Below are 9,321 nucleotides of genomic sequence, written 5' to 3'. Positions count from 1 at the left end.
GTTACAATTTGATGTAATGAACTCTCTGTATGCTTGGGTAGGGGAAGTAAGAAATTTTCCATTTCAATTGCATTCCCCATTTCCTTCTAAATTAAAAGGGAGAGAGAGTCGATATTTAACATCTTATTACCACCGAATTATTAGTCCAGCTGAATGGACTGTTTACTGCCGTCTGTCATTTAAAACACAGGGAAATGCAGCCCTCAGGCAAGCTAGAGCTCAGGCAAAAGTCAAGTCTGCAACAGGCCACGTGTTCTAGTTCGCAAACAGAGCTGACTTGGAGGTTGTGTTCCTTCCCACCACAGGAGCCACATTTAACAACACTGCCTGCCACATTTGTCACAGTGCCTGAATGGCGCTTATTGAAGTATTGATTCCGGAGCAGTCTGGAGGTTTTATATGAGATGGTTATGAAGCATGGAGACCTCAGCTTCCTGCACCTGCTGGCAAGGGTGTCCCTTCTGGTTCAGAGTGCATCTCCTTGTCATTCCATCTCTGGTGTTCAAAATGCCCCAACCTCACTATGCTGCCCACCCTTCCCGAGCCACCAAATCCAGTGTCTGGCTCTCAGTCAGGACTCTGGAGACAGAGGTAGAGTGAGCAGAGTTTAGATGCCAGACACAGACGGTTAAGTCTCAGCTCTCTCATTTATCAACTTCAGGTTATTTAGCTCAAAAACTTTCTGAAATTCATCTTCTTTATCTGTAAAATGGGCTAATAAAACCAACTTTTGACAGCAGTTCAGAAGAATTAAACGAGACATGTATCAAGTGCCTGCCCCATAGAAAGTGCTGTGACCAGGAAAACGGACCACCCAGAGTTGACAACAGCTCTATTTGCTGTCACACTGGGTCCACGAATTACTCGGCAACACGTTAGTGCCCTCTCTTCTTTGCCAGCTAAATAGCTCAAAGACAGTGTTTAATTATTTCTTATGTAGAAATAATTTAGGGCTGATCATTGACATTTGATCCATAAATTGGTTCTAGGGTCCTGAGTGGCTGGCCTTTTAGGGGACATTCTGATTCTTAATCCACAATGCCACCATCATTTCTTGCAGGGATCTTGTTAAATCCACCTACCAGATTCATCCATCTAGCCACTAATCCTCTCACCTATCCATTCAGTCATCCATATATCCATCCACTCACCAGCCCAACTTTCCATCTAGCTAAGTATTTATGCATCCATCCATCTACTCACCCAATCATTCAGTTGTCCATCCATCCATCCATCCATCCATCCATCCATCCATCCATCCATTTATCAATTTATCCATCCATCTATCTACCCATCCTTCCATTCATCCATCCACCCAGTTATCCATCTACCCATTTACCATCCATCCATCCAACCACTCATCCACATATTAACCTATCAGTCTATGCACTCATTAACTCATCCATCCACCCACCAATCCTCTTATCAATCTAATCATCCATTAATCTATCCATCAATTCCCTTCTGTCTCAGTACTATAGAAAGCCCCTTTGGATAGAAAGAATAATAAACTTTGGTCTCTAGCCATTAAGGCACTCCTAGTCTACCACCTCTTAGATTCTAATTCAATCCTGTCCTTTAAACAGTCCGACTTTACCATTCATTATTATTAAACTTCTTAAAGTGGCAACCTTGTGGATTCCATTAGCAGTGCTTGGACTGTGGAAGTGAGGGTCAGAATGAGTAATGCCATCAGTCTATTCCTGCCCATAGTTTCCCAGATGTTGCCATTCCAGGGTCTAGGGGAGCAGATGCCTTCTTCAGAAAGTGACAAGCTCTCCTAACAAAGAGCATCCACTTCTAAATCTGAGTCTTTCAGGTTTCCTCCCTTCTATCCTTTGCCCTCTCCCATTCTCTGCACCTTCTTCTTTTGAAGTCTGCTCCCTTCAATCACATTAACATTAGGACCATCTAGAGTTGAGTTCTCTTTGTAGCCCTACTTCTCTCAATGACTTGAATGGCAAAGATCCTTTATGTCCTGGGGTGAACTTCACCTTCTGCCATCACTGTTTGTATCTAAATGTCCTCTGACATGTGGCACAGGGTAAAGTATCAAGAGTGGATATGACTGGAAATGACAATCTCTTCTACAGTGCTGGCAAAAATGGACTTCCACCTGAACAAGGCTGAAACAGGATCCACATCTCACACCATACACAAAAATCACCTAAAAGTGAATCAGAGACCTGGAAGTAAAGTCTAAAACCATAAAGATTATCAGAGACAAACTGGGACAAAGCTTAGACAGCCAATCTATGGTATAAAGAGACTGCCAAATACAACCAGAAATACACAATCTGGAGAGAATAAACTTGATGAATGGGACCTTCTAAAGAGTAAATTCCTGTACACACTAAAAACTTGTCCCAATAGAGTGGGGGGAAACCCCCCTACCGACTGGAAGAAAGCATTTGGCAATACCATTTCATACAAAGGTCTCATATCACAAGTTTACCAAATCTTACAGGGTCTCCATAAGAAAAAGACTAATAACATAATTACAAAATGGGAAAAAGACATAGACTTTTCACGGAGGAAGATTTTCAGATGGCCAACAGACACAGGAAGAAATGCTCAAAATCACTGGCAGTAAGAGAGATGCAAATCAAAACCACAATGAGATACCATCTCACTCCAGTAGCAGTGGCAAACTTTAACAGGACAGCAAGTAATAAATGTTGGTGAGGATGTGGCAAGATAAGAACTCTTACACAATTTTCGTGGCATTGTAAAATGTAAAAACCACTCTGGAAGGCAGTCTTGTGCTTCCTCAAAAAGCTGAACATAGAAATTATTTTTTTTTCCAAGTTAATTAGAAAAACTTTGTTTTGTTTTTTTAAAAAAAGTGAAGGTGTCCAGTTATCTCATCCAGGCTGCCCGCCCCAGGCCCCCGACAGGAGGCATGCCAGGTGGGGGGATAGGTGGGGGCACCGGGGCTGGCCCCCAGGGAGCACAGCTGGGGGTGGGTAGCTGGCTGGGGGCAGGCCCAAGCCGGGAGCAGGGTGGGGTGGGACAGCGTGGGTAGGGGGCAGGCGTGGAGGTGGGGACAGGAAGTTGGGGTTGTAGGTGGGAGGTGGTGGAGGGTAGCCAGGTGTTGAACATAGAAATTCTATATGAAATTCTATTCCACTGCTTGGAATATATCCTGAGAAAATGAGAACTGTGGCACAAATGGAGACTTGTCAACCAATGTTCATAGCAATGTTATTCACCATCACAAGAGCATGGAAACAGCCCAGACGCCCAACCACTATCAAATGAATTGAGAAATTATGGTACATTGACACAATGGAATACTACGCAGTACACAGGAGCAATGATTTTGTAAATTATTACTTAACTTGGGAGGGACTGGAGAGCATTATGTTAAGTGAACTCAAGTCACCTAAGGACAGATAGTGAATAAGATCATTATGGTAGACTATGTATTAGGAGCCAAGGAGGAAAGGCGGGAGCAGAAGGGTGAGGATGAGCAGAGAGGGGGGGAATGGGGTTAATCATAGGGTCAAGCAATTAAGATGGGCTGGTAAAGGAAATAAGAAAGATCCAGTGTGGGAAAAAATGTATATGGTAGAATGAGTATAAGGATCCAGGAGGGGTGGGAGAGGCTGGAAGCAGAGGGATATGGATGTGCAGGGGGAAGAGGGGATTAATCATTGGGTTGTACAATTTGATGGGGGGGGGGTGAGGGGAATGAAAATAATTTGTTCAAATTTATATTTGAATTTTGTAAATAAATTAGTAGAAAAATAAACAATGTATATAAAACAGTATAAAAAATTTTCTTTAATTTTTCTTTAAAAAAGAATGAATATGACAATAATACAGAATAAGAGGTGCATAGCAAAGTGGACTGTGGGAGGGGTGGGTAAGAGGGGGGAAATTAGGCAACAATTAATGAATTTTTTTGTTTAAGTGAACTGGAGAGGGGTAAGGAGAAAAATGTGCAACAATGAATAAATGAAAATTCAACTTTTCTGTAAATTTTACTTAAAATTGCAATTAAAAAGAAAGAATGGATATAAGATAGGAGTTGCTTGACTCACAGTTTATTGTCTTGCCAGGGCACTGAATATCATTTTAAAGGTTGTTGTTGATTTCCTCTTGCTCAGAGCCACAATCAACAACCTAGAAGTCAGGAGATCAAAAGACTAGTTGCATTTTAAAGGAACAGCAAAACATCAAGGAGGAATCAAGGAATCAAGTGCTTCCCAGCTGCATGGTGGAGTGAGATTGAATCCATGACTCCTCTCTGCCACATCCACCAGCCAAATAAACAGATTGTTGGCTGTCTGCTCCCTCAATGTGGCCATATATCCCAGTAACATCTACTGTCAATGGTTAGCTTCTGAGTGATATATGACCAAACTACCAGCCTTGGGCACAAAACATCTGAATGAATGTTAATGGCTTCACTTGCCAAATGAGATTTGGCCAGATGGCTTATTACCTTGTTAGGAAGAGAGCAGCTGTCTGTCAGTTAACCGTACTGTGGTGGCTTGCACATTGCTGGGATCCTGGAAGCTGTTCCAAACACAATCACCCATGGAGGACAGGTTTCAGTGGAACTTCCAGACTCACACAGATTAGGAAGAAAAGTCTAATGATCTGTTTTGGAAATTTAGTCAACCTTATGGATGGATGTCAACAGAACGGAATCTGATACCATGCTTGGAAGTGAGCTCTCTGACTAGAAGGCACACAGAATACACAGGAACCACACGGTGGACTCAAAATATACCAACAGTCTGAACTAGACAATGTTCTTCTGTGTACATGGTATCACCATGAGTCAAGGAAGACCCAGCGGCCACTGATACCAGCAACATCATCAATGCCTAAGAATTTTGTGGTTTCCTCTAAAGCTCTACAGGATGGGAGACCAAGGCAAGCAGATGTCAAGCTGATGGTGACCACACTGTATCCTCCAGTTCCCTACTCTGTCGCCCCTATAAATGAAGAATAGGCACCCTCTGGTCCTCTGAAACAGACGTGGGCAAGGCAAGGTTCTATTTCCTGCTGATGTTTTTGTACCAGTGGTCTCTTTCCAGCAGCAGGCATGCCATGGCCGCACCCACAGACCCCGGGGGGACAGTCGTTTTCCTGCCCTTACTTGGGGATCGTGGTTGGGAGTTGGAAACGCAACTGCCTGTAGCCCCAGGTTTTAACCTAGAGCTCTGAGCTTCACTCATAAGAGCCAAGAGATACATAGCATCCTCGACACTCCCACAATCCATCCGATCTCCTAGCAAGTTCAAGACTTCACTGAAGGTCCCTATCCAGACATAGGAAGCCTGGGCATCCTCTCGGGTATGATAGTCTATAACTGCATTAGCACATGGACTTGTATAGAAAAGAACTAATGGTTGAGTATCTTGCATATTATCTAACTCCTCGGGCTGAACCAGTTTGCAGAAATGCAGGTTACTCTTATTCCATCTATGCAAAGAGTTGCTGCAAGAGGACCCTGGATGAGGAGTTGGGAGATGTACCATGATCCTGGGCAGGACACTGTGACATAAGTGACCACATCTGGCAAATGAGACTCCTTCAATGTGTGGTCCTCAGGACACCCGCATCAGACCACTTTGAGGGATGTACAGTTGTTACCTCGCGTTATTTAAAACATGTTCGTTCCTTCAGGGTGGAACCAGGCACGTGTTTTGCTTATTAAGCTTCCCAGATAAGTCCTGTGTACACAATAATTGAAAACCACTGAACTGAAAAATCCCTCAGGTCCCTTCCAGCTTGGATGTTCAGGGTTCTGTGATATTTCCTTTGCTTTTCCATCCTTTCCTTGCAATACTCACCCAAAAGATTAAATATCTAGGAATAAATCTAATCATTGACACAAAAGACCTTTACAGAGAAACGTATAAAACACTTCTACAAGAAACTCAAAGACACCTGTATAAATGGAAAAAATAGTCCATGTTCTTGGAACAGAAGACATAACGTTGTGAAAATAACAATATTACAAAAAGCGATCTATAAATACAATGCAATCCCTGTCCAGATATCATCATCATTTTTCAAAGAGATGGAAAAAGTAATCATCAACTTCATATGGAAAGTTAAAAGATCTCAAATGAGTAAAGAAATACTGAAGAAGAAAAACAAAGCTGGAGACCTCATACACTTTCTACTTTGAAACTACTACATGGCTGCAGCAATCAAACAGCATGTTACTGGCACAACGATTAGTACTCTGAGCAATAAATTTGAGAGTAAAATTGAGAATCTATGAATAATTCTACTTAGCTATGGACAATTGATCTTGGATAAGAGAAAAAATTTAATAAGGAAGAAGATAGTATTTTTTTAAAAAAATAGTGCTGACAAAATTAGATGGCTTCAGAAAATTGAAACAAGACTTGAACTTCACATCACAGACAAAAATTAAGATGGATCAAGGACTTATGTATAAAGCCTAAACTTTTAAAGGTCATCTAATAAAAAGTGAGGATAAATTAAGGAGCCCTAACTTGGTGCTGTGTGCGTGGGTGTTGTGGCAGTTTTCAGACGTGAAGAACTACTCTGCCTCCGGGAGCCAGGCAAGCCAGGCTTGGCCTAGGGCTTAAGGCAGCAGAGGGCTTCAAGCCGGGAAGGAGAAGAGGGGAGAGACAGTGGCCATATTCTCCCAGGGTTGCACCACCCAGGGTTGCTATGACCTGGTTGCCAGAGAGAGCATGGTGCTGTGTGCACGGGGGTTGTGGCAGTTTTCAGACACGAAGGACTACTCTGCCTCCAGGAGCCAGGCAAGTCCACTTGGCTACCCAATGTAGACAGAGAGTGGGGTGGAGCTTCCCGATTAAAACAAGCTTGGAAGGAGGAGTGGCATCCACTTCCATGATAGCTTGCCTCCAGAAATTCTATGAACCTGGAGAGAGAAAGAAAGGCACCCAAGCATCGAGGACTCCCCTTCATAGGGTCGCTATGAGTTGCCTGCGACTTGACGGCACTTAACAACAACAGCAACAACAAATTATGGCATAAATAGGTTATCAAATTTAATTGATGCACAATTAACAGAGGAAGGTCAAGATTGTCTAAAATGTAAATATCTATGTGCATCAAAAGACTTCCCAATGCACACCCTTGTTTATTGAGGCTTTGTTCACAATAGCAAGGAGTTGGAAACAACCCAAGTGCCTATCAACAAATGAGTGCATAGAGAAGCTGTAGTATATTCACACAATGGAATACTACGCTGCAGTGAAAAACAAGGAACTCATGAAATATTATTCAAAAAGGGTGACCCTGGAGGACATTATGCTGAGTGAAATATCTCAGTCACAAAAGGACAAATACTCCATAGTGCCACTGTTGTAAAACAGGACTGACCTTGGAGTTGGAGGGAGACTGAGAAAGATGGGATAAATAATGTATAGTGCATTGAAACAGATGAGGGAGAGAACTGTTTAAAAGGGATTTGTGATTAGGTATTATTGTCATGACAGGAGTCCAGAACGAAGGCTGCATAGTGGAGTGGACCTGGGGGAGGGATTGTAAAACAACGAAAGAATTTTACTTTTCCAAGAGAAGAGTGTACTTGGCGGGGAGGAGTGGGCAGTGAGAAAAGTGCAACAATGAATGAATGGAAATCCAAAGTCTCTATAAATTTTCATTAAAATTAATAATAATAAAAAAATGACTTCTCAAACAAAGTGAAAAGAGAGCTTCTCCTCCTTATTTCCTAGGGGAGGGAAGTCCGTCCCTTTGGGGATGTACTTTCTAATAAATCTATCTTTGCTTTTTACCTTCTAAAAAAAACCTCCAAAACAATGAAAAGAGAATCTACAGATTGGGAAACAATAGTTGGCAAAAACACATCTGATAAGGGATTCATCTCTAAATCTCTAAAATGTACAGAAAACTCCAACCCCACAACTGGAAAAAGACAAACAATCCACTTACAAAATAAGCAGAGGATAAGAATATACATGTCACCAAAGAAGACATTGAGATGGCCGGTAAACACTTGAAGAAATGCTCAAGATAATGATCTTAAGGTATTAGAGAGAGAGAGATGCAAATCAACACAACAACATAGCATCTGACCCAGCAAAAACAGCAACGTTCAATAAGACATTAAACAGCAAGTGTTTGTGATTGCTGGTGAGAGTCACACTCTCATATACTGCTGGTGGGAATGTAAGATGATGCAACCACCATGGAAAGCAGTTTGGCATTTCCATAGAAACTTTTTTTTTCTTTAATTATATTTTATTAATTTTCATAAACATTTACAGAGATTTTGGGTTTCCATTCATTCATTGTTGCACTATTCTCTCTACCCTCCTCCCAGTTTGTTCTTGTCCAAATGCCACAGTGCTTGTCAAAGCCAGTTCTGATTAATCTCCTTTGTTGGTGTGTCCTTTGCCATTCCCTATCACTCCTCCCTGAGAGAGACTTCACCCTGAGTCATAAGGAAAAGGGGATGGCGTATTCTCTTAGCTACTTCCTGCTGAAAAGGGATGCTGTGGGTTTCAGGGTGAAGATCTTCTCTCATTACTCTAAAGGGCCCCTTTGGCAGTAGGAAACACATAGACTATTATGGAGATTGATTTTGGAATTTAGATGCACTCTTATTGATTGTGCTTGGCCGTACATGTCCATATCCTTGAAGATGTATCATGGGGGTGTTGCAACCTAGAAGACACAAATTTGACTAACAAGTTATAAGTACATGAGTCAAAAATTATGGAAAAGTAAAAGAAAAGATTCTTTCATTGTTTTACAAACCCTCCCCCAGGTCCCCTCCACCATGTAGCCCTCGCTCTAGCAACCACCATGGAAAGCAGTTTGGCATTTCCATAGAAACTTGAGTGCAGTTTTCCATTTGATTCTGCAGTCCCATTACTTGATATATATATCCCAGAGAAATGGGAGCTACAACATGAATTGACATATTCACACTCAAGTTTATTGCAGCACTATTTATAATAGGGAAAAGTTGGAAACAACCCAAACGGCCTTCAATGGATGAATGGATTAAGAAACTGGAACATTCACACAGTGAAGTATTACTAAAAAATCATTAAGAATTTGAGAAATACTGCACAATATGGAGAAATACTGCACAATATAGATGAAACTAGAGTAAGTGATGCTGACTGCATAGGTCAGTCACAAAAAGACAACTATGATATAACATCACTAATATAAAAGTTATAGAAAAGTTTACGTACAGGTAGAATCAATCTTAGAGGATCAGAGATGGGATGGGAAGGGAGGGAGAAGGGAGGAAAAAGAAAGAGGTGGATAAGTTTTCTTAAGGGAAAGACTATAGAACAAAAGTTTGCTGAGACATTGTAATGA

Source organism: Elephantulus edwardii, unplaced genomic scaffold (genome assembly GCF_000299155.1).
Source record: "Elephantulus edwardii isolate Elephantulus edwardi_28Jun2011 unplaced genomic scaffold, EleEdw1.0 scaffold00051, whole genome shotgun sequence".
NCBI classification, from domain to species: Eukaryota; Metazoa; Chordata; class Mammalia; order Macroscelidea; family Macroscelididae; genus Elephantulus; species Elephantulus edwardii.
The sequence above is the reverse complement of the archived record's forward strand: the minus strand, read 5'-3'. Positions refer to the sequence as shown.